Raw genomic sequence first — 27,263 nt, forward strand, 5'->3', positions numbered from 1 at the left:
GAACTTATTGGCTGAACTCACCCATTGCTGTACTAGTGATCCCAGCAAAAAGAACACAGGTCTCAGAGATTAATAGCAGCTTTTCCTGAAAATCTTAGTGACACCAACCAAACTGAAGTATACTGTGCTATAGTTTTGAACTGACACAGTAAATACAGTTTTTTATTTGAGAGAGCAACAGGTTTCATTGTCACAGATCAACCTCAAATGCTCTACAAAGACAGAAATTTAGCCAAAGGGTTGTGTAGGGTTTTTTTTTGTGTGCTTATAGTATAAAACCAATCCCAGTAAGCAGACAATGCAAAAATGATAACATCTATTATTGCTGGTAAATGCTGTTTTCATATCCATTGATGCTCCATCTGGAAGATATAGCTTAATATCTTGTAATCCCTCCACATCTGTAATTGGTGTTTATTAGTTTCCTGGGTGTATTCAAGGCAGTAAACACAAATGCTGAATTGTCCAGGATTAAATCTGAATGGGAAAATCCTGCAGTTAAAATTATGTCATATCTGGTTTGGGATTAATAAACTAATGGGAACTAATTGTGCATCTGACATCCCACCACAAACTCTATTTCCCAAGCAATACAGATGGCAAAACATGTTTCTCTTCAGAAGGCAAGACATAAAACTAAGCAAGATTGGGGCAAGGTGAGACTTTTGGTTTCTGTCTTGGAAGTTCTTGGGGCTGTTTTCAAGAGCAGCCTAACCAGGGCTAGGCTGCTCATGTGGAGTGCCAGATTCGTGCAGATCCTGGCACTCCTGCCAAGCCTAATCTTGTTCCTAAGCCTGGCTTTTAGCTGAGGTTACAGGAGCAAGCACTCCCTTAACCCAGCTGCTGGGATCGTGTGTCTCCTCGGGCTCCATGTAGTCCAAGGAGCACAGAGATGGGAGTCTAGACCGTCACTCTCAGAGTGTCCATCTGGTTTACGACAAACAAACAAAAAGCTAAAACATTAGTTAAAATAAATAACAAAAACTTAAAACAGTAGTTAAAACAAAATAAATGACATAGTAAAAGTTAAGACATTACAATTTATATTTTTAAAAACAAGATTTTAAAATGATGCTAAAACTGTTAAAATAATATTTAATTATAAGCCTGGGTGAATAGGTGCATCTTTAAAGACTTTTTAAAAGTTGTCAGAGATGAGGAGGATCTTATTTTAGCAGGGAGCACGTTCCAAAGCCCTGGGGCAGGAGCAGAAAAGGCCCGTCCCCCGAGGGAGAATACCCTGGAGGAAGAAGCTGGGACCAGACCAGGCCACCAGCTGCCCCCAATCAGGTCTCTGTAAAACATACCAGGTCAGCGCCTTCCAGAATTAAATCATGGATGGTTTCTGATTTCTTCTGGACTGACCTGGCATCACAGAGTAGCAAGGTGAGGTTCCAAGGGTGGTCGGTAGGGTGTGCACAGAACCGTCTGGCCCAGTTCGGTTCAAGGCCGGACCAGCCTCTAACGGAACTGGGCCAGTTCTGTCCGGCCCCCATTGAACGCCCCCCCCCCCCGGTCCTGTCCCGGACCGGTCAGCGAACCTTTTAAAAATATATTTAAAATGTAAAAAGTAACTACCCGTAGCCCCTTCGGGGGGCTTGCTGTAGCCATGGGGAAGTCCACGTGGGTTCCCTCCCCCCCCCCCCCCGCTGGCCTCCCTCATCACAGCTGCGGCCAGGTAAACTTAGTCTTTCTGGCCCTTTCAGGCCTCCATAAAAGTGAGTGGCCACCATTTTGGATGCTGCCATGCATGCGCAAATGCCCTCTGTGAGGCTGTAGGCCATGCCAGGCCTCACAGAGGGTGTTTGCGCATGTGCGGTGGCGGCCAAAATGGTGGCCGCTCACTTTTACGGAGGCCCGAAAGGGCCAAAAAGACTACGTTTACCTGGCCGTGGCAGTGATGAGGGAGGCCGGTGGGGGGAGAGGGAACCTACACGGACACTCCCCCCCCCACGGCTACAGCAAGCCCCTCAAAGGGGCTACAGGTAGTTACTTTTAACATTTTAATTTTTAAAAAAAAAAAAAGTTCACGGACCTGCTGGACTGGACCTGGCGGTCCGGTTCCAGTTTGGACAGAACCGGGAGGAGGGTCGGTTTGATCACAAACCCACGAACCCCCGGACCAAACCGTCAGATCACGGACCGCTGGACTGGTTCTGCACATCCCTAGTGGTTGGCACTGATCCCCAAGGTCAAAGAGCTTTGGCAGGACAACCGGAAGGGGAAACAGCTTTTAGATTTCCAAGTCCCCTTCCCCTGCAATGACCCACTGACCTGCAAACGTTACTTCTTCTGTTCCCCACCACCACTGGAATTGCCGCTCCAGTCAGTGGACATGCCCCTCTGTCTCCCCATTTCCAGGTAAGCCCAGACACATTCTAAAACAATTTCGCCCAGGACTAATTAAAACAGAACTCCCAATATTAAATGCCCCCCCACATACAAATACCTGGGCCAGGAGGCCTGGCCCTCACCCTCGCTGTCCCTTGAAGTGGCTCCCCCAAACAGGCAACCCCTTTTGGTGTTGCTCCTTCACGGTGACCCCGCTGGCTCTGGCAGCACCCTAAATAGCCCTGAGCAGCAAGCTCCAGCAGATGGAGCCCAGGAAACTGCCAAGTCACCCCCTGTGGGCCTCAGTCCTGCAAAGCCTCACCACAGTCCAGCAGCCTGTCCTGGGAGGCAGATAGTAAGCAGGGGAGGCAGAAGTCGAAGCAGACAGGCAGGCACCCAGACCCTCACCCTGGGGTCTGCCTGGGGGCAGATGTTCCTCCTCCTTGCCTCTCCTGTGGTTAGGCCCCAATGGGCATAACTATTAAAACAAACAAACAAACAAACAAACAAACCTCACGAACCCCTGCCCAACAATCCGAACTTCACCAGAGGATGTGTGTGTGTGTGTGACAAAATCAAACATGCCCAGGCCAGTACAGACTAGAATTGAACCATGCATATCCCTAGAACACAGTTTTAGATTGTGTGAATGACCTCCTTATGGGCAAGATGTCAAACTTAAACAGGAGATATGGAAAGCCTCAATTGTCTCTGCTTACAGAAGTGTTCAAAGTCATTATTGTCCTAACCAAAAAGATAATATAGGTAAGGAAAAGAGTTTGCATACCTCCAGCCCTGCTTGCCCCCCATCTCAACTTCATGTGCCAACACAAAATCAATCGTGGTGGCTTACTAACTACTTGTTTACTGTTGAGAAAGGATCTCTGAATCTGACATAGCATCTAAAACTTAACACATTTCAGAAAGAGATTTTAAAGGCTCTTTAGAAGACAAGGTTTGCTTTTACAAATTGAAGAGGCTCGTTAAAAACTTTTTAAACTCGAAAAGTGTTTTAAAATGCTTTTAAACCCAAAATAAGTTGAGTGGAGATGGGGAAAGATGATGCAATGTGCTGCAACATTAGATTAAAAGACAGCAGGATACATATGAAAAGAGACTGTGGTGTGATGGAGGGACTGCATTATTTGGGGCCAGTTTGGATCATCACTGGCTGGCACATGCAATAAGTCAGGCCACAGAGTTGTGGGATCTAATTCTGGTACAGGCAGATCAGGTGGGGGAGCTTGTTTGAGACAATCTGGAGTCAGATTCCAGAGCAGGCAGGAATAAAAAAGGTCCAGCAGCCAAAGGCATGGTTAAGGATGGGCAGATGATGTGAGGTGAGGCAAGGCAAGGGAAAGCAGTCTGTGTTGTTACTCGGCAGCATTAGTTGTTTAAACAACCTGAAATCAACCCTTATTGATTCCTTAGGTCACCTGTTCCAGCTGGATGTATGAAGAGAAGTACCATCTCTGGCCCAGTACAAGGGTGGTGCTGCAGCAGAAGATCAGCTCAATAACTCCTTTGGTCCATGAGCCACCTGGGTGGCACAAGTTGCAAGGTGCCTGGACCTGTTTCCTGAGACCCTGGTTCATATTTCCAAGTGCAGATTCCAAAAAGCTCTATGCTCAACATTGAACTTAGAATCTCCCCGCCCCCGTCACTCTGACAAACAGTTGGTTAACAAGGAAGTAGGAATAATTTCAGCAACCTGCTCACGGACCCTAAGAACTGATGGTTTGGTCCTGCGCAGTAAGGCCACTTTCAACACATTTACTGTACAGTGGGTATAGGAAAGAATCACCCCCTTTGATAGACCTTAAATTCTGGTTCCCTTACATCCTGAAATGAAAACACAAAGAAAATTCCCTTCACCAGCTGTACTTATCCAATGCAACCTATAACATCCAACTGAAAAACATCACAATTACAGTCCAGAAAAAGTGTCAGAAATAAAAAACAAGAATTACTGAGATTGAAAAAGGATCACCCCCCCAATGTCAATATTTTGTTGAACCACCTTTTGCTTTAATAACAGCCTTGAGTCTGTTGGGATACTTCTCTATCAACCTTGCACATCTAGATGGAGCAATATTTGCCCACTCCTCCATACAGAACTGTTCAAGTTCGGTCACATTGGATGGTAGGTGTTGGTGGACTGCTATCTTCAAATCTCTCCACAGATTTTCTATGGGATTTAGGTCAATATCAATGTTATTGCTGTTATTATAGATATCGTCGCAGAATAGTGGCTGTTCCCAGTAAAGTTGCTTTTTGTAATTGGCTGATGGGGATTTCTGTGGCCCCTATGGTGTTGAGGTGCTCATCGAGTTGTTTGGAATTGCACCTAGGGTACCAATTACCACTGGGATTATTTGGGTCTTTTTCTGCCACAGCCTTTCAATTTCAATTTGTAGATTTTTGTATTTTGTGATATTTTTCCTATTTATTTTTCTTCTATTCTGCTGTCCACTGGTATTGCTATGTCAATTATTTTGACTTGTTTTTCTTTCTTCTCGACTACAGTTATATCTGGTGTATTGTGTGGCAGATGTTTGTCTGTTTGTAGTTGGAAGTCCCATAATATTTTTGCATCTTCATTTTCTACAACTTTTTCAATTTTATGGTCCCACCAATTTTTGGATACAGGTAGCTTGTATTTTTTGCAGATGTTCCAGTGTATCATCCCTGCTACTTTGTCATGCCTTTGTTTGTAGTCAGTCTGTGCAATCTTCTTACAACAGCTGACTAGGTTGTCCACTGTTTCATCTGCTTCTTTAAAAGGCGGCATTTGCTGTTTATTGTTGACTTTTCGACTTTTGCTCTTATTGCATTTGTTCTTAGTGCCTGTTCTCACACAGCCAGTATTAAACCCTCTGTTTCTTTCTTCAAGTTGCCATTCTTAAGCCATTACCAGGTCTTGGTGATGTCTGATTTTCCACTTATATTGTGCAAATATTAACCATGCAGGGGCTTATTTCTCCATTTTCTGCTCAGTTCTTGACTTGTTCTTTCTTGTAAGCCTGCTTTCTTTCATTGGTGTTGAATAGTTTCGCATTATTGACCATCTGAAGTGTATCTTTTTCACTGTCCTTGATATATTCTTCAAGGCCTCTTTTCTCCTCCTCTACTGTTTGATGGACTTGCAGCATTCCTCTTCCACCTGAGCTGCGAGGGAGGTATAGCCTATCGACATCACTGCAGGGGTGCAGAGCATGATTGATGGTCATGATTTTCCTGGTCTTACGATTTAGCGTCTCTTGCTCTGCCTGGGTCCAGTCTATTATTCCTGCAATGTATCTCATAACAGGTATAGCCCAGGTGTTTATGGCTTGTATGGTGTTCCTGCCATTGAGTTTGGACTTGAGGATTTTTCTAACTCTCCTGATGTATTCACTTCCAATTTTTCTTTTAACTTCAGTGTGTGCAATGTAATCAGCCTAGAGAATGCCCAAATATTCGTAATGTTCTTTCTCTTCCAGGTTCTTGATCTTGCTTCCATTGGGCAGTTCGATTCCTTCTGTTTTTCTTATTTCCCCTCTGTTCATTATTAATGCAGCACACTTGTCTAGTCCAAACTCCATTGCTTTATCGCTACTGAATATACGGACAGTGTTTAGCAGTGATTCGATTTCTGACTGGGACTTTCCATAGAACTTCAGAACATCCATGTACAGCAGATGGTTGATTTTACTTGATGTTTTAGATGTTTGGTATCCGAGGCCTGTTTTGTTTAGTATTAGTGAAAGTGGGGTCATGGCGATTACAAACAACAGAGGGGATATTGAGTCCCCTTGGAAAATGCCTCTTCTAATGCTAACCTGTCCAAGTGTTCTCTAATTTTCCTTGAATCTAGATTGAACTTTCCTTCTCTAATTTTCTTTGAATCTAGATTGTACTTTTGGACCCGATACTGTTTGGTGTTTTCATTCTTCAGCTTCTTGTCTTTCATATCTTTCCATTTACTAGCATCTGATCTAAGCCTTTGTCTGGCTCCTCTGGTGAGACCTGTCCAGTATCTTTGGACCTCTGGCATAGCTCTCACCTTCCTCAGAGCACGCAAGCCCCACAACCACGCCAAGGTAGTTCCTCACTGGGGCTTGTTGTTGTTGTTGTTGTTGTTATTTTATTCTATTTCTATACCGCCCTTTCAAAAATGGCTCAGGGCAGTTTACGCAGAAAAATAACAAACAAATAAGATGGAACCCTGTTCCCAAAGGGCTCACAATCTAAATAGAAACGTGAGATAGACACCAGCAACAGTCACTGGAGGTACTGTGTTGGGGGTGGATAGGGCCTGTTACTCTCCCTCTGCTAAATAAAAGAGAATCACCATGTTAAAAGGTGCCTCTTTGCCAAGTTAGCCAAGGTTAAGGGAGGAAGCGCTCCCTTACCTCCAGTACCTGCTCATGTGTGAGACTGGGCTGCTTCCAGCCTGGTTGCACACAGAGATGGGTGCCTAGAGTGTATGTCATGTGGTGCATTGTGGGCTTCATGGAGTTTGGGACAATGAGTCTGAGCCTCAGATAAATCCACCCTGCTCTATACTGCATGGAGCAGGACTGATCATGTGGGAGCATGTTTCACACACCCACCAGCTAAACAGTGATCATCTGGGGGAAAAGCAAGGTTTGGGAAGCCTTCACCCCACGTACCCACCCACCTGGTAGGTCGTGTGAATGGCTCCAATGTGTTCTACAGAGAAATGGGACCCCAAAATGCCACTAGAGAAATAGGGGTTCTCTTTGTCCATATACTTCACAGCTAAACCCAGGGGCCCATTGTCACCCTCACTAGATCTGGAGACAATACATAAAGTAGGGGAAGGGATTTACTGGGTTATGTAGGCCTGATTCACACAATCATCTGAATCTAGATTTAATGTGGGCTACCAACATTAGTGTGATTGTGTGAACTCACGCCAAGATGTTTTGTGGCCTAAATTTATTTAATAACAACAACAACAACAACAACAACCCCCAGTGAGGCACTACCTTGGCGTGGTTGTGGGGCTTGCATGCTCTGAGGAAGGTGAGAGCTATGCCAGAGGTCCAACCATACGGGACAGGTCTCACCAGAGGAGCCAGACAAAGAGTGCCTCTCCCATCAACAATATGGTGAGACGTAACTTTAATAAATCTATACTGGATCGGTCGTCGCCTGGGTCAGCAAGGACCGCGCCAGGTGCTGGAGTCTCTGGAGATCTGGTGGCAAGTGGGCAACAGGATTCAGGATCTTCAGTTGAGCAACCAGAACTGGAGACTGCAAGGTTACTGGAAGAAACGTCGCTTAACCGAAAAAAATATACAAAAAATGCCAACAAGGAAATAATGATCTGCTATTACAAGTCTAGTCCAACTAGAAGAGGTTTTTTAAAAAGAATGTACCAAATTTGGAAAGAGAAGCATCCAGATACAGAAATAACACAACAAAGGCAGGCAGACCAGAGAAGATTCATAATCAGAAATAAAGTATTCACAGGAGTTGAGCTGCAAGAACTGCAAAGAGCAACACAGGCTCAAGACATGGAAGAAGAATTACCACCAACTGAAGCAGTTGTTCAGGCGCAGGTGAAGGAGGTGTTGGAAATCGAGGATGCCACTGTTGCTGAACTGTTTCAAAATCAAAACCAGGCAACCTCCCCTTTGCCTTCACCTCAAAAACCCAAATGCCATTTAACAGAAAAGCAACAAGAACTAAAGCAAAAAATAACTGAGCAGATGAACCAAACAACCACCAGGGTTTGACTTCCAGCTCTAAAAACAGTTGCCAAAAAACAACTTGCTCAAGCATTAAAAGATGTCAATGCTGCACTTGCAGAAATAACAACCAAGAATTTGCAAGAAAAAAACCAACTAATGTACAGTGCAGCAACAATAACAACACAAGAGCTCGGATATAAGATCAATGGACCTGTAAAAAAAGAAAGCAGTACATCAACCTAAATCGAAGATTAGATTAGAAAATAAAATCTCCAGGCACAGATCAGATGCTAGTAAATGGAAAGATATGAAAGACAAGAAGCTGAAGAATGAAAACACCAAACAGTATCTGATCCAAAAAAACCACCTAGATTCAAGGAAAATTAGAGAAGTCCTGGAAATAATAAAACAGCAAATAACAGCAGTGTCAAAGAAGATTAGCAGATATGAAGCCAGAACTACACAACACAGGCAGAATCTCCAATTCCAGTCGAATCAGAGACGTTTCTACCAAAGCATAGAAGGAGAAACTGCAAGAAACGTAGAAACACCAAATAAAGAAGAAACAGTGCAATTCTAGGGGGAATTATGGGACAATCCAATAGATTATAATAAAAAAGCAGGCTGGGTGAAAGAGGTCAAAAAATGTAACCAACAAATGCAAGATCTAATAATAACACCAGAATTAATCAGTGAAAGAGCAAAGAAAATTAAAAATTGGACTGCTCCAGGCGACGATGAACTGCATGGCTTTTGGCTTAAACACCTAACAAGCCTTCATAAACAACTATCCAAACAGTTCAATCACATTTTGCAAAGACTTGATATTGAACAATGGCTAAAAACTGGGAAAACTCATCATGAAAGACCCAGCAAAAGGTGCAGTTCCGAGAAATTATAGACCGATAACCTGCGTGCCAACCATGTTCCAATTATTAACTGGAATAATAGCAGATGAAGTGATGCAACACTTATTAACTAACAAATAGCTTCCAGTTGAACAGAAAGGAAATTGCCCGAACTCCAGAGGCACAAAAGACCAGCTGCTGATTGACAAAATGATTTTAGAAAATTGCAAGAGAAGAAAAACAAATCTAAGTGTTGCATGGATTGACTACAAGAAAGCCTTCGACTCATTGCCTCAAACATGGATACTAAAATGTTTAGAAACAACTGGTGTCATCAAAAACATTCAGATATTTATAAAAAAAAGCAATAAGCACGTGGAGTACACAGTTAACAATCAATGGGGAGACACTTGGACAGGTTAGCATTAGAAGAGGCATTTTCCAAGGGGACTCACTATCCCCTCTGTTGTTTGTAATCGCCATGACCCCACTTTCACTAATACTAAACAAAACAGGCCTCGGATACCAAACATCTAAAACATCAAGTAAAATCAACCATCTGCTGTACATGGATGTTCTGAAGTTCTATGGAAAGTCCCAGTCAGAAATCAAATCACTGCTAAATACTGTCCGTATATTCAGTAGCGATATAGCAATGGAGTTTGGACTAGACAAGTGTGCTGCATTAATAATGAACAGAGGGGAAATAAGAAAAACAGAAGGAATCGAACTGCCCAATGGAAGCAAGATCCTGGAAGAGAAGGAACATTACAAATACTTGGGCATTCTCCAGGCTGATAACATTGCACACACTGAAGTTAAATGAAAAATTGGAAAATAACATCAGGAGAGTTAGAAAAATCCTCAAGTCCAAACTCAATGGTGGGAACACCATACAAGCCATAAACACCTGGGCTATACCTGTTATGAGATACCTTGCAGGAATAATAGACTGGACCCAGGCAGAGCTAGAGACGCTAGATCGTAAGACCAGGAAAATCATGACCATCATTCATGCTCTGCACCCCCGCAGTGATGTCAATAGGCTATACCTCCATCGCAGCTCAGGTGGAAGAGGAATGCTGCAAGTCCATCAAACAGTAGAGGAGGAGAAAAGAGGCCTTGAAGAATATATCAAGGACAGTGAAGAAGATACACTTCAGATGGTCAATAATGCGAAACTATTCAACACCAATGAAAGAAAGCAGGCTTACAAGAAAGAACAAGTCAAGAACCGAGCAGAAAAATGGAAAAATGAGCCGCTGCATGGTCAATAATTGCACAATATAAGTGGAAAATCAGACATCACCAAGACCTGGCAATGGCTTAAGAATGGCAACTTGAAGAAAGAAACAGAGGGTTTAATACTGGCTGTGCAAGAACAGGCACTAAGAACAAATGCAATAAGAGCAAAAGTCGAAGAATCCACCACAAACAGCAAGTGCCGCCTTTGTAAAGAAGCAGATGAAACCATGGATCACCTAATCAGCTGTTGTAAAAAGATCGCACAGACTGACTACAAACAAAGGCATGACAAAGTAGCAGGGATGATACACTGGAATATCTGCAAAATATACAAGCTACCTGTAGCCATAAATTGGTGGGACCATAGAATTGAAAAAGTTGAGGAAGATGAAGATATAAAAATATTATGGGACTTCCGACTACAAACAGACAAACATCTGCCACACAATACACCAGATATAACTGTAGTGGAGAAGAAAGAAAAACAAGTCAAAATAATCGACATAGCAATACCAGGGGATAGCAGAATAGAAGAAAAACAAATAGGAAAAAAATCACCAAATACAAAGATCTACAAATTGAAATTGAAAGGCTGTGGCAGAAAAAGACCCAAATAATCCCAGTGGTAATTGGCACCCTGGGTGCAGTTCCAAAAGACCTTGAAGAGCAGCTCAACACCATAGGGGCCACAGAAATCCCCATCAGCCAATTACAAAAAGCAACTTTACTGGGAACAGCCTATATTCTGCGACAATACCTATAACAACAGCAACAACATTGACAATAAAATTCTGGCATCCCAGGTCCTTGGGAAGGACTTGATGTCTGGATAATACAAACCAGTCAATAACACCTGTCTGACTGTGTAAACAAGAAATAATAATAATAATTCAATTTCTATACCGCCCTTCCAAAAATGGCTCAGGGCGGTTTACAAAGAGAAATAACAAACAAATAAGATGGCTCCCTGTCCCCAAAGGGCTCACATTCTAAAAAGAAACTTAAGACACACACCAGCAACAGTCACTGGAAGTACTGTGCTGGGGGTGAATAGGGCCAGTTACTCTCCCCATGCTAAATAAAGAGAATCACCATGGTAAAAGGTGCCTCTTTGCCCAGTTAGCAGGGGTAAATATCTATCTATCTATCTATCTATCTATCTATCTATCTATCTATCTATCTATCTATCTAGGATATTTCTAAACCACCCAAAAGTTGGGTGGTTTACAATTAAAATGATTTTAAAAATCAAATCAATTAGCAATTAAAATCATTTAAAACTTTAAGCAACTTTTAAAACGCAGTATTAAAAAAATTAATCTGAGATTCCAGCCTTGGTGTGGGTTCACATAATCACACTAATGTCAGTAACTCTGCAAATTAAGCATCATCATGCTCCGCCTGGCAACCACACCAACTGGGACAGACTAAACAGTATTTGGGGGCTCCCAGGGGCTCTGGCGGCCCTGGACTTTGGCTCCAAAGTCCAGGCGCACCTATGAAAAAGCCCCATAACATTACAAAATGGGTCAGAATTGCCACCCTGGCATATTGAGCTTAAAATGCCCCATAGCATTCCAAAATGGGTCAGAAGTACCACCCTGGCATGTTGAACTTAAAAGGCCCCATGACATTTAAAAAAAACAAAAAAACAAAAAACATAGCCCCATAAAAGCTATGTTGAGCTTAAAAGGCCCCATACTATTACAAAATGGGTCAGAGATGCCACTCTGCCATGCCACTTACTGCCCCACTCGCTGCACTGCTCACAGTTACAGCAGCATTTGTCTGAAGAGGCAAACATTGTCTGAAACCATGACGGTGGGTGTTCATCTACATTGAGTCCTGGTCTAATAACATTTTGATATAATTTACAGTGATTTCTGCATAGATTTACAAACTCAATACAATAAATAATTGTGTTGCCATATAATCAGAATAATAATGTCTTTTTTAGTCTTCCCCCACCTGTTTTATTTTTCAATGTGAAATGAAATTTTAGAATTAAGGCCCCTCAAAATGTGAGGCACTAAGATTTGGCTTACTTAGCTTTTGCCTAAATCTGACACTGGTCTAAGCCATTCCTGGACATGTGGCTAGCCTAGACTTCCACCTTCTAAAGGGCCAATACCTGTATGTCCCTTCTGTGGTTATCAGGGAGGACACCCAGAGGGACGAAGTGAAGAAATAAGGATGCAGGATCTTCACCCTTCCTGGCTAGCAAGTTAGAGAGAAGGGGGAAAGATAACTGGAATAAAGCAGCCTTTAATCAATCCTGATAATCCTACTGGAATTGCAGAGAGTGGGAGGGGATATGGAGGGAGAGAAAGAGAGATTACTCAGAATTCCCAAAGGCAAAGTGAGAGAAGAAATTTCACAGTGCTCCCCTCCCGGTTTGTTTAACATATTTATATACTGTCCCAAACCTGCGTCTCTGGGTGGTATTGCTCACTCCTTATTAAAGACAGGCACTACACCGTAGCTGGGACCAAATAGCCACTACTACCTGATTCCAGGAACTCAGGTATAATATGGCTCTGCATGTATTAGCTCCTGTATTACAATACAGGGACTCATTCTGGGGCTCTTTTCCATCACTGCAGACTGAGTTAGGGCTGTTCTGTAACAGTGTTATCTTCACAGTTATGAAGCACATATCCTCAGCCATCACATTATATATAGAGATGCATATTTACGTGTTGCATGTATTACAGTGAATGTCTGAAATTGGTGAATTTTGATGATCCCACACATGTTCAGAAAAACTCAGGCCAAGAACCTGACAGAACAACTCTTGGGGCTGGATCTGGCCCAAGAGCCACCAGTTGCCCATCCTAGTTTATTCAGCTAGATAACAGTAATTCACAGACCATGTATTTACGGGCTGTCACGTCAATAAATCACAGATTAAAGGTCCCACTCCTAATGCAGTTATTGATGTGATAGTCTGAAGAACCCATTAGTATTTATTGTGTCAATGATGCACAGACAACAGAAGACTGGAAGGATTTTAACTGATTTTTTTTTTTTTTGCCTCATGTTACAACGCTATTAGATGGGAGCACAATAAAAACAGTCATAGAAACATTACATTATTTTTTAGCAAAGAATTTGATTTTATGTCATTTTGTTATACAGACCTTGTGCTGTGTTTTATTACCACTTGTATGTCATGTCCAACAATACAAAGTGCTATTGCATCTAGAAACTAGAGGGTGTTTTTTAGGGGGGGGGGGCTTAACAGTATTCAAAGTGGGAGAAAAAGGAAGTGTGATGTTCAAATTAGTCCAAATTCTATTACATCTGTTGAAAAGAAGTAAGATGGTTTTAGGTTCACCTGAAAAGAAATGGGATAGAATCCTGCACCCCATTTGAGCACAGGGGCTCAGTTTATACCAGCTCCCAATATTCTTGTCTGAAGTGGCTGAAAGTCTGAATAGCACCTTTCAGTGAATGTGCAATTAGAAACAGTGGTTTTTTTAAAGCTTGTGCCGGCAGTCACTCTGGGACTCAGGTACATGTGTCACTTAAACAGCCCCCCCACACACACACACATTGGCCCGCTGCTCAGAGTTACAGCCTCTACATCTGCTATTGATGAATAGTGGGGGGTGGGGTACACACATGAGTGAGTGATATGTGCCCATCTTTTTTTACACAGCATCATCCCTCAGTTATGTTTTGACTCACAAGGAAAATATATGGGAACCCTGAAGGGCAAATGTTGATGGGGTGGCATGCGTGTGTGTGCATGTGCTCACATGTTTTTTTAATGTCCACTCAGTTAATTTTAGATCCCTCTTAGGTTGAATCAGGAGGGACCCACTCTGGATGCAAGTGCACACACATTGCCTTGATACTGCCGCCAAGAACAAAGCTCATTCTGCACACAGCAGTGAACATTGCTGGGGTGTGTGTTTTTTCAAGCACAAAAATGTCTGGAGGTGAAGTATTATGCAGCCCTCTCTCTCAACTCCCCTGTGGTCCTCCAATACAGATTGCAGCCATTGCAGCTGCTCCCAGTACACAAAACATAAGCCTTTGGAGAAGAAATACACATAACTGAGGATCACAGAACTTCAGGTGTCTGAAGCAGGGTGCCAAATGCTGTCCCAGTCCCTTTCATGTTCAATAGCAATCTGATGCACCTAGCCAGAAGGCTTGAAGAGCTGCTTCTATTCCTTCCACACTGAATTTGAAAAGGAGGAAGATTGTACCAAAGGGGAAGTGGAAGGGTGGAGAGAAGAACAGTGCCGCTAGAGCAGCACCCTACCACTCCTCCACTTCTGCTCCATCCCCTCCTCCTTTTCAAATCCAGCATGGAGGGAGAAGGAGGAGAACCTTCTGAGTGGAAACATGATTGCTGCTGCAAGCTGCTGTCTAAAGGGACAGGGCCTTAGCACTCTAGTCCATCACTTTCTTTTCTTTTTACAGCATCAGTGGCATAGGAAGGTGAGGCAGGCAAGGAGTTTCAAACTATGCCACTGAGCCAGCAAGTGGCAGGCAGCTGGTCTAATGGCAGCTGTGGTGTTTCTGGTTAATCCATTCCTTGATCAAGGCCAGCTTTTGAATGGGGCTTGAGTTACTTGTATTCCAGTCCCAGAGCAGGGATGGGGCTAACAAACAGCCAACAGCAAGAGCACTGAAAATCAGTCTGCACTTGCTTCTCTGTACATCTATTATATTAATTCTCGTAGACATGCCTCTGTGGGGATGCGTCCCGGCAACCCAGAGGATTGGCTGGGAAGCGGACGCGCCGGATTGGCTGGGCAAGGGAAGTGGCCGCTTAGGGTGGAAAGGAAAAGAAGGAAAGCGGGCAAGCGGAGAGAACTGAACGGACTGGGGTGGGGGAGGGGGGAAGCTGTGGGGAGAGAAAGCGGTGGAGCCTGGGTGGGCAGAGACACAGAAATGGCTGGCTGATTCGGAAGACGCTCACTAGAGGGAGGGCCATGCAGGAAGGAGCTGGCTGAATCTTGGCTGCCCAAGGAGGTGGTGGCAACAGCCAGCGGGGAAAACACAAGCAGCCTAGAAAGCTGCAGGGTGGGGCGGAAGTACGAATAAGAGAGAGAAAATGAGAGAGAAAGATGGAAAAATGGAGCAGGGAGCAAGCTGGGGCAGAAGGCTTGGGGGAGGGAACTGGGGCAGAAGGCTTGGGGGGAGAGCGGACTGGGGCAGAAGGCTTGGGGGGAGAGCGGACTGGGGCAGAAGGCTTGAGGGGAGAGCGGACTGGGGGAGAAGGCTTGAGGGGAGAGCAGACTGTGGCAGAAGGCTTGAGGGGAGAGTGGACTGGGGCTGAAGGCTGGGGGGAGTGTACTGCGGAGGCAAGCGGTGGACCGCGGAGCCGCTACTTGGCCCAGCGGCGGGCCTGCCAGGCGGCAGTGGGCCCGGCTTGCCCGTGGAAGCCAGGCGGCGGGCCACGGAGGCGAGGCGGTGGGCCACAGAGACCAGCTTGCCCATGGAGGCAAGGCGCCCGTGGGAGGGCAGGGCGGCAAAACTTCCCTGTTTGCCGCCTGGGAGGAGGAGCGCGGGGGAGAGACAGAGCGAGAGAGGCAGGAGGGAGAGACAGAGCGAGAGAGGCGTGGAGGGGAGAGAGACAGAGCGAGCGAGAGAGGCGGTGTGGGGGGGCAGAGCGAGCAAGAGAACTGTTGTGGGGGGACAGAGCGAGTGAGAGAGCTGTGGGAGGACCAGCCAAACAAATTCTCCCAAATAACCCCAAAAAGGAAGTGAACTACCGCACAGATGCTCTGTGCGGGTTCAGCTAGTAATATATTTATTTCATTAAACTATTGATATTCCTGATTCCATTCCACTGCCTTGTCCTTGCATACCACAACTCTTTTTCTTGCGTTCTACAGCCACAACCCCCCCCCCCCCACACACACACTCGATAATCTACTGCCTCATCAAGCATGGCAGGTGCAGAAGCACTTTTAGGGTATATCTACACTGCAAACCTAACTTATGTGCTACTTTAAATGTCATGTCTTCTTCTCCCCCAAAATCCTGGAAATTGGTGAGAATTCTGGTAGAAGTGTAGCTCCTCCCTCAAATAATTCCATTCTTAGATTCCCTGGAGAGAAAGAATGATTATGAAACCATTTCAAGCCTGTAGGATCAGTCTGCCCTCTAAGAAGGACAACCTCAGAGAGATGTTTTACATAAATAATAGAGAGGCATAGCAGTTCAAAGAAGTTGGGGTTTTGATTATATTGTGTTTTATTTCTGAAATACTGATAGTTGGTGAATGCAGACAACATTTGCCATAGCCAGCTTTGTTCACTACCTGGAACTGTCATATTCCAGGTGGGGCTTCAAAGAAAATTAGCAATTTCATCATCGTGTATACTCCTGTTGCCAAGCCCACATGCCTATATATTTTCTTGACTATGAATGAATAGCAACACAAATGTCCAAGTTGAATAAAAACAGTGATTTTTAAGTTAAGAGGCCTTCGTATAATGAACATTCTGCTTAAATAAGGTATGGACAATGATAGAGATTCAATAGTATTTATTATTGTTTATTAATTCAATTTCTATATCGCCCTTCCAAAAATGGCTCGAGGCGGTTTATTTCTCTTGCAAATGCTCAGGGCGGTTTATTAACTGGAAGGCAAAATTAATTGGAAAAATTGTGCTTTTGCCTTTCGTATGTTGATCTTTGAACAAGAAAGGGCTAGTTTGTAGAATGTGAGAGATGCTGGAAGCCACAGTCAACAAATCTGTGTCCTTGACAACCCCCTGTGTTATCATATTTCACTAGACTGCAGATTTCCCAGGCAGTCTAATTTTTTTCATTCAGCCTTCTCTTGGACCATATGAGATGCTCAGGAATTCTATTCACTCCACCAAAACACACTTTTTTCTACTATAGCAATCAGGGTTTGCTCCACATTTTGAGGGGCACTTGGCCATGTGCTTTTGTGGACCCCTGAAGCCCTACTGAGGGCTGTCTTGGGCAGCAGAGTAGCAGCAGTGGCAGCAGCAGCAGCAGCAGCCCAAAGTACTTGTTGAGATGGCTACATTGCATTGTTTGTGTGTGTTTTTAAAGGAAACAAGATGGTGCCCACCCAGTTCAGCCCCTGCAAAGACCTGCAGGCAACTGACACTGCCTCACCACCCAGGTAAGGCAACATAATAAGGCAGTTTCTTTATTTCCTTCAGAAAGCAGGCTAAGAAATTGAATATGTTTCCAAAAAAACAAAACAAAAAAACAACCCTTCCCCAAATCTCAGAGAAATCCTAACAAATGTTTAACAAATTGATTTAATGAACTTATTTATCAGCTTTCAGTTTCTTCAACTGAGCGCAAAATCAGCATTAAAACACCAATTGCCCTAGGCTTTTACTGTAGCAGTCACATTTGACTATATCAGACAGCCAATTTGCAATTTTATTTATTTATGTGTTTGTTTGTTTGTTTATTATATTTTTGTTCCACCTGATACGTACATACATACAAATACATACAAATACATACATACATACATACATACATACATACAAATACAAAATTTAAAACAGTATAAAAGAGTAAATACAGATTGAAATTCCACAAGACACAATAAAAACAATCTTATTAAAAAGTTATCAAAATAAATTATTAAAATTAATTCCAGTTAAAAGCCTGCAATAGCATTTACCGGTAGTAAATTTCAGTCACTTTAACCAACTGGAAGCATTCCACTTGAAGGGACAGAGAAAATTATATCAGTCTATTTTTCTTGTAAATTTTCTTTTCCAAAATGTGGATGTTGTGGGCAAATACTGCTATTAACATCTTTAAAATTATCAGCTTAATTTTTTTTAAAAAAAAAAATGTCATTTTAGCTCCAATTTCAGTGGAACTTTTCAGAAGACGTTCTTAGAATAGCAGCCCTAATATGCCATCTGCTTCAGGAAGCAGAAGGTCTGTGAGAGAGGCATTCAATAAATTTTAAATACATTTCTCTATGCATCTCCTGTCTGTGAGTGAATGAGAGCTTATTGTTTATTTTAAATATCTATATACTGCCTTTCTCAGCTAAAGCCAGTTTACATTAAAATATGTAAATTATAGTTAAAACAATTAAAACAGCAACAAAATCAATACAATAGCCAGAAAATGGCTGTTCAGAGAATTATTGTATGTATTGATTTATTGCATTAATGTATGTTGGTTGCTTTTTTCATTTGCTGTTATAAATCGTTTTGTGTCATTGAGACAGAAAAGCAGTATGCAAATTAAACGTGACGATACTAATCCCAACGTTCAAAAATGGTCAAAGGACATTAATTATCATCTCATATATTTTGCTATGTAAACTCTTTTAAGAACCTTTTTGTTGACAAGTAGTATATAAACAATATTTTTAATAATGACATTGTTGATGATAATTATTTTACTGCACACTGTTCTTTTACATTTTAAAGAATAGTAGAGCTTATCTGAGAACATTTGTAAAATCTTTCATGCAAGGGAATTGGATTTTTTAAAAAATCAATATTAGACATGAGAATTATTTTTTTACTTTAATCTCATATTATTTCATAAGTTATCTCTTAACTTCAATCCCCCTTTAAAGATTTTTCAGAGATTCAATTTTTGTTTGGATTAATGCTAATACTGGCTTTGTCTCAGTGCTAGTTTCACCTTTGTCAAGACCAATTACTCATACTTTCAGTTTACATTAGCATCAACTCAGGGAAGATTACGTGGAATTTTTGTTTCAGTCCGGGAAGGCTATGCTTCTGCTCTAAAAAGGAATAATTATAAATGTAGCTCTCACATAGGCAAATCCTTTAGACTCCAACACAGAATCCCAGGCCTCCCACCCTGTATGGGTACAGTGAACATGTGGAGAGGGGAGCAGGGCCGCACCTGGGGAAGGGTCTGTAGCTCCGTGGCAGAGCACAGACTTGGCATACTGAAGGTCCTGGTTTCCTACTGCCAGTCAGAGTAGACAATTACTGAACTATGTAGACCAATGGTCTGATTAACTGTAAGGCAAATGCATATGCCCACTGCTCCCACCCCTGATACTGGCATGTCTCCTGGCCATATAACCAATGCCTGCACATTCACCATTAGTTAATTCATCAAGGAACCTACATGTGTTCAGCTACACACACATAGGCCTCTTTCACCCTAACACTGAGCTGGCAGGTGGAGGTGGCATTTGGCCACTATGAGCACTAAGACTGGGGTGTAGTCAGTGGACATGGTTCCTCTCCATCCACTGCACATTCAGTAAATGTGTGGAGGTGAGCTTATGCAAAAGGCAGGTGATGCAGCTTTTGCTTTGCATATCTCTGAGCAGCAAGAAGTTCCAGGGCAGCCTTTTACAGGAGCATTTTTCTTGACTAGAGACTTACAGTGATTTATTGTAATATACTGTGTATTTACAAATGTACAGTATGAGTAGATGAGAGGTAGGGGGAGAGCTGGTCATGGGAGGAGAGTTGGACTTGTGGTATCAAGCATGACTTGCCCCCTTTGCTAAGCAGGGTCCACCCTGATTACATATGAATGGGAGTTTGCTTGTATGAGTACTTTAAGATATTCCCCTTAGGAGATGGAGCCACTCTGGGAAGAGCACCTTTGTGCTTGCATGCAGAAGGTTCCAAGTTCCCTCCCTGGCATCTGTAAGATGGGGCCAAGAGAGAGTTCTACCTGCAACCCTGGAGAAGCCACTGCCAGTCTATATAGACAATACTGAGCTAGATGGACCAATGGTCTGACTCGGTATATGGCAGCTTCCTATGTAGGCAGGCAGCACCAGTCCCCAAGCAACAACAGTCCAACACCCCAGTATCCTACTTCTGCTAGTTAGAAACCTCACGGCAATATTCCCCAGACAACCTTAATTTCATATTGTTTGTTATATCTTCTCATCACATTCATACTGCCAGAAACATTCTTTCAGCTCCCATCGAGATAGGTCAAGGCATGACATAAATCCCAATGGTCTGAATAAGCCACTGCCTATAGAAAGCCTTCAGTCATGATCCCTGAGATCAGTTTCTATCACCCAGAATCTAAAGTGCAGCAAGCAGAAGCTGTTGTTTGGATGACCAGACAAAGACAAAACGGCCTCGCAGAGACCATTTGCGCATGTGCCGCGGCCATTTAAAAAATAATAATTAAAAATGGCCACCAGAAAAAATGGCCACCATGCATGAGCAAATGGTCTCTGTGAGACCCTGGGCCATGCCAGGCATCGCAGAGGGCATTTGCGCTTGCGCAGTGGCCTCCAAAATGGCCACTGTGACAATTTATGGAGGCCCAAACTGGCAAAAAAATTACACTCTGTTGGGCTGCGGCAGTGATTTTAGAGGCCAGCGGGGGGCAGGGCAACATTCACAGACCCACCCTGTTCTATAGGAAGCCCCCCAAAGGGGCAGAAGGTAATTAAATTTATTTTAATTTTTTTTAAAAAAAATTGCAAGCCAGCCGGGTGGGGGGGTAGGTACTGGTCCAGACAGAACCAGGGGCAGGGTCGGTTCTATTCCGAACCCCCAAACCAAACTGCCGGACCGCCGGACCCCCGGACCAGTTTGCACATCCCTACCATAGTGTGTGGTTGAACCTGCAACAAAAAGTTGCAGTATATAACAGTTGTCTTTATGTTATTTGCAGGGGAGGATTAACCCCACACCAAGAACCTAAATGTGTCAAACCCCTTCTCTCTCAGAAACACAAAGCTGTGTAATGGCTGGTGAGGAAAGAAGAGTTTTAGACACTTTTCCTTCTCAGAAGCAGAAGAGGTTAAGACTGTCTTGAGGGAGCATTCTTCCAGCTGAAAAATTTCCCATGCTTTTTATTCAAGCCCACATCCCCCCTTGCATTCTATTAGCTCTGCCCCCCCTCCGGTTTTTTGTTTAGTGCCCTCTGAGTCAATAAACATTCCACTCTATAGAGATACATTGGGGCAGTTGTGGGGTGGGGGTGTCCCCCCCCTTTTTTATCCACTTAGGTTTTTTCTTCAGATGTTCATGAAAATTACATACCATATTTACCCAAATAGAAGATGACTCTGTTTTTAAGATGACCCCCTTAAAAACAGAGGTTAAATACAGGTTATGCATTTTCACAAAAGGAAGAGGACTTTGAATTTAAGACAAGGCCGCAGTTTCTAACAGAGAATCTGAAAAAAACCCTAGTCTTGGATTCAAGTGAATACAGTATTTGCAGGTTACCCTGAATCTGCTGACACTTCTCGCTTGCCTGCAGGTGCTCTGGTTATGTGCCCATAAGGATCATAGTATTTCCAGCTTTTTGGAAATAAAGATGTCCAGGGAAGCAATTCCAGATTTCAGCAGTGAAATCTAAAGATTCTTAGCAAGGTTCTAAAGCCTGCTTTTTGATATATTCATAATTAAATTGCAAGCTGTAGCATATTTCATGATTAACAATGACTTTTGTTTGGATATGTTGAACTAGTACGTTTGAAAGAGATATAGGAGCTCCTGAAGAATAATTGCATGTAATCTGAAATACTTTTGCCATTGCTATGTGGTCCCCCCGGATATGTTTTGTGCATCTCCACTTCATTTTAATGGGACTTTAACAGACGATGGTCTTGGGAAATTATGCCTGAGATTGTTAACTCTTTTGTGCCTTTAATTCTAATGCACACTGAGTTCCTTTTTCTTTATCCTATCATTTCCATTTTGCACATGTTCTGTTATCTCTAAAAATAGATGCAAATTAGCTTAATAACCTAGCAAAAAGTGTAGTTTGGGTTTCAAAGTGCCTCCAGCAATGTTCTTTTCTGGTAATTGTTGCCTTGATTCCTTGTATTCCAAAGAATAAAATTCTTTGTGCAGAGTTTTTAAGGATGTATTTATTTATTCCATGTGTACCTCTCTTTCAAGATAGCTTATGGTAAAAATAATATACAATAAAAATACCAACAAATATACTAATCAAACATCAAAATAATCAGATATTAAAAATTCAGCAGTATTAGAAACCTTTTCAAAACTCTTACCAACGAATATGCTTTTACGATATGTCAAGCCTTTTCTGAACAATGGGTACCATCACTGAGAAAGTCCTGCTTACAGCCAACAGACTTGCTATCAAATGGCTATGATACTTGGAGCAGTGTCTGGGCTGCATTTTTAACAATAATTATTATTATTATTATTATTTCTTATTTACACAGTCAGACAGGTGCTATTGACTGGTTTGTTTTATCCAGACATCGAGTCCTTCCCAAGGACATGGGATGGCTGAATTTTATTGTCAATGTTGTTGCTGCTGTTATAGATATCGTTGCAGAATATAGGCTGTTCCCAGTAAAGCTGCTTGTTGTAATTGGCTGATGGTGATTTCTGTGGCCCCTATGGTGTTGAGGTGCTCTTCAAGGTCTTTTGGAACGGCACCTAGGGCGCCAATTACCACTGGGATTATTTTGGTCTTTTTCTGCCACAGCCTTTCCATTTCAATTTGTAGATCTTTGTATTTGGTGATTTTTTCTATTTCTTTTTCTTCTATTCTGCTATCCCCTGGTATTGCTATGTCGATTATTTTGACTTGTATTTCTTTCTTCTCGACTACAGTTATATCTGGTGTATTGTGTGGCAGATGTTTGTCTGTTTGTAGTCGGAAGTCCCATAATATTTTAGCATCTTCATTTTCTACAACTTTTTCAATTTTATGGTCCAACCAATTCTTGGCTACAGGTAACTTGTATTTTTTGCAGATGTTCCAGTGTATCATCCCTGCTACTTTGTCATGCCTTTGTCTGCAGTCAGTCTGTGCAATCTTCTTACAACAGCTGATTAGGTGGTCCACTGTTTCATCTGCTTCTTTACAAAGGCGGCACTTGCTGTTTGTGGTGGATTTTTGGACTTTGGCTCTTATTGCATTTGTTCTGAGTGCCTGTTCTTGTGCAGCCAGTATTAAACCCTCTGTTTGTTTCTTTCTTCAAGTTGCCATTCTTAAGCCATTGCCAGGTCTTGGTGATGTCTGATTTTCCACTTATATTGTGCAAATATTGACCATGCAGGGGCTTATTTTCCCATTATTCTGCTCGGTTCTTGACTAGTTCTTTCTTATAGGCCTGCTTTGTTTCATTCGTGTTGAATAGTTTCGCATTATTGACCATTTGAAGTGCATCTTCTTCACTGTCCTTGATATATTCTTCAAGGCCTTTTTCTCCTCCTCTACTGTTTGATGGACTTGCAGCATTCCTCTTCCACCTGAGCTGTGAGGGAGGTATAGCCTATCTACATCACTGCGGGGGTGCAGAGCATGATTGATGGTCATGATTTTCCTGGTCTTACGATCTAGCATCTCTAGCTCTGCCTGGGTCCAGTCTATTATTCCTGCAGTGTATCTCATAACAGGTATAGCCCAGGTGTTTATGGCTTGTATGGTGTTCCCGCCATTGAGTTTGGACTTGAGGATTTTTCTAACTCTCCTGATATATTCACTTCCAATTTTTCTTTTAACTTCAGTGTGTGCATAATCAGCCTGGAGAATGCATAAGTATTTGTAATGTTCTTTCTCTTCCAGGTTCTTGATCTTGCTTCCATTGGGCAGTTCTATTCCTTCTGTTTTTCTTATTTCCCCTCTGTTCATTATTAATGCAGCACACTTGTCTAGTCCAAACTCCATTGCTATATCGCTGCTGAATATACGGACAGTGTTTAGCAGTGATTTGATTTCTGACTGGGACTTTCCATAGAACTTCAGATCGTCCATGTACAGCAGATGGTTGATTTTACTTGATGTTTTAGATGTTTGGTATCCGAGGCCTGTTTTATTTAGTATTTGTGAAAGTGGGGTCATGGCGATTACAAACAACAGAGGGGATATTGAGTCCCCTTGGAAAATGCCTCTTCTAATGCTAACCTGTCCAAGTGTCTTGCCATTGATTGTTAACTGTGTACTCCACATGCTCATTCCTTTTTTTAAAATCAATATCTGAATGTTTTTGCTGACACCATTTGTTTCTAAACATTTTAGGATCCATGTGTGAGGCAATGAGTCGAAGGCTTTCTTGTAGTCAATCCATGCAACACTTAGATTGGTTTTTCTTCTCTTGCAATTTTCTAAAATCATTTTGTCAGTCAGCAGCTGGTCTTTTGTGCCTCTGGTTTTCGGGCAATTTCCTTTCTGTTCAACTGGAAGCTGTTTGTTAGTTAATAAGTGTTGCATCACTTCATCTGCTATTATTCCAGTTAATAATTTGAAGATGGTTGGCAGACAGGTTTTCAGTCTATAATTACTTGGAACTGCACCTTCTGCTGGGTCTTTCATTATGAGATGAGTTTTCCCAGTTGTTAGCCATTGTTCAATATCACCTTGCAAATGTGATTGAACTGTTTGGATAGTTGTTTATGAAGGCTTGTTAGTTGTTTAAGCCAAAAGCCATGCAGTTCATCGTCACCTGGCGCAGTCCAATTTTTAATTTTCTTTGCTCTTTCACTGATTAATTCTGGTGTTATTATTAGATCTTGCATTTGTTGGTTACATTTTTCGACCTCTTTCATCCAGCCTGCTTTTTTATTATAATTTATTGGATTGTCCCATAATTCCCCCCAGAATTGCACTGTTTCCTCTTTATTTGGTTTTTCTACGTTTCTTGCAGTTTCTCCTTCTGTGCTTTGGTAGAAACATCTCTGATTCGACTGGAATTGGAGATTCTGCCTGTGTTGTGTAATTTTGGCTTCATATCTGCTAATCTTCTTTGACACTGCTGTTATTTGCTGCTTTATTATTTCCAGGACTTCTCTAATTTTCCTTGAATCTAGATGGTATTTTTGGACCCGATACTGTTTGGTGTTTTCATTCTTCAGCTTCTTGTCTTTCATATCTTTCAATTTACTAGCATCTGATCTAAGCCTGGAGATTTTATTTTCTAATCTAATCTTCGATTTAGGTTGATGTACTGCTTTCTTTTTTTACAGGTCCACTGATCTTATATGCAAGCTCTTGTGTTGTTATTGTTGCTGCACTGTACATTAGTTGGTTTTTTTCTTGCAAATTCTTGGTTGTTATTTCTGCAAGTGCAGCATTGACATCTTTTAATGCTTGAGCAAGTTGTTTTTTGGCAACTGTTTTTAGAGCTGGAAGTCAAACCCTGGTGGTTGTTTGGTTCATCTGCTCAGTTATTTTTTGCTTTAGTTCTTGTTGCTTTTCTGTTAAACGGCATTCAGATTTTTGAGGTGAAGGCAAAGGGGAGGTTGCCTGGTTTTGATTTTGAAACAGTTTGGCAACAGTGGCATCCTTTATTTCCAACACCTCCTCCACCTGCGCCTGAGCAACTTCTTCAATTGGTGGTAATTCTTCTTCCATATCTTGAGCCTGTGTTGCTCTTTGCAGTTCTTCCAGCTCAACTTCTGTGAATACTTTATTTCTTATTATGTATCTTCTCTGGCCTGCTAGCCTTTGTTCTGTTATTTCTGTATCTGGATGCTTCTCTTTCCAAATTTGGTATATTCTTAAAAAAAAAAAAACTCCTCTAGTTGGACTAGACTTGTAATAGCAGATCATTATTTCCTTGTTGGCAGTTTTTGTATATATATTTTTGGTTAAGCGACGTTTCTTCCAGTAACCTTGCAGTCTCCAGTTCTGGTTGCTCAACTGAAGATCCTGAGTCCTGTTGCCCACTTGCCACCAGATGTCCAGGGACTCCAGCACCTGGTGCGGTCCTTGTTGACCCGGGTGATGACCGATCCAGTATAGATTTATTAAAGTTACGTCTCACCATATTGTTGATGGGAGAGGCACTCTTTGTCTGGCTCCTCTGGTGAGACCTGTCCAGTATGGTTGGACCTCTGGCATAGCTCCCACCTTCCTCAGAGCACACGCCAAGGTAGTGCCCCACTGGGGGTTGTTGTTGTTGTTGCTGTTGTTATTTTATTCTATTCCTATACCCCCCTTTCAAAAATGGCTCAATAATGCAGGCAATGAGCAGCCAAATCTAGAGTGCATTGCAATAATCTATACATGGGTGAATTTTCCAGTGAATGCATATGAGTGCCATAATCATTTTCCCTAAGAAAGTGCACAGGGGGTGAACCTCTGGTGTTGATAAAAGGCATCCCTGGCCAACAGATTCCATCAAGGCATCTCATGATAATACCAGCTATTTGTCAACAGCAAAACAGGGAGTTTGACATCACCCTGTAGAATAGGCAAACCCCCCACTCCTAAGATGATTAGACTGCCCACCATTAACAATTCAATATTGGCGTGGAAGATTAGAAACAGGTCTGTAATTAGCTAACTCTGAGGGATCCAGCGTAGCTTTCTTTGAAAGTGGTCAAATAATAGCCTCCTTAAGACAAGGAGGCATCCTGCCCTCCCTCAGAGAAGCATTTATAATATTAACCAGACCTTCTCTGATAAGATGATTATCAGATGTGATAAGCCAATCTGGGCAAGGGTCAAGAGAATAGGTTGTAGGATGCATAGTCTGAAGCAGTTTGTCCACTTCCTAAGGAGTCACAAACTGAAAATGATCCAATCTAATCCTACAAGAGGAGTTGCTGGACATCTCCACAATAGACTCTGTAGTAACTGTGGAATCCAGCTCGGCCTGAATCTCAGAGATTTTATCTGCAAAAAGGTCATTAAAGATGTCACAGTGAGTGACCGATGGTTCCAAGTTTAAATTTAAGGGGGGAGGAGGTACATACTAGCCCCCTCACAACCCTAGACAACTCTGTTGGATGTGAATTTGCGGAAGCAATGTGGGCAGAAAAGAACTGCTTCTTTGCTGCCCGTACTGCTGGAGCATAGGTCTTCAAATGTGCTCTATGTTGTGCCTGATCCGACTTGGACCGAGTCTTCCTCCACTTGTGCTCTAATCATTTACCTCACTACTTCAGCTCCTGTAACTCATCTGAATACCATGGGGCTGTCTTTAAAGCAAGTCGGAGAGGACGCTTAGGAGCTAGTGTCTACTGCTCTAGTGAGTTCATTATTCCATCTTTGTACCAGAGCATCGACAGAATCATTAGCAGAGCCAACCCTAAACCCCTCCAAGGCGTCTTGGAATCATATTAGATCCAATAATCTCCTCGGGTGAACCGATCTGCAGGGGTGTAGGACCAATAGGTCCTTCACCCCTGCAGAGGTGGTTCATGATGTAAGTTCTACCTTTACCAGATGGTGATCCGTCCATGACAATTGGGAGGTA

This window comes from Hemicordylus capensis, chromosome 6 (assembly GCF_027244095.1).
Source record: "Hemicordylus capensis ecotype Gifberg chromosome 6, rHemCap1.1.pri, whole genome shotgun sequence".
NCBI classification, from domain to species: Eukaryota; Metazoa; Chordata; class Lepidosauria; order Squamata; family Cordylidae; genus Hemicordylus; species Hemicordylus capensis.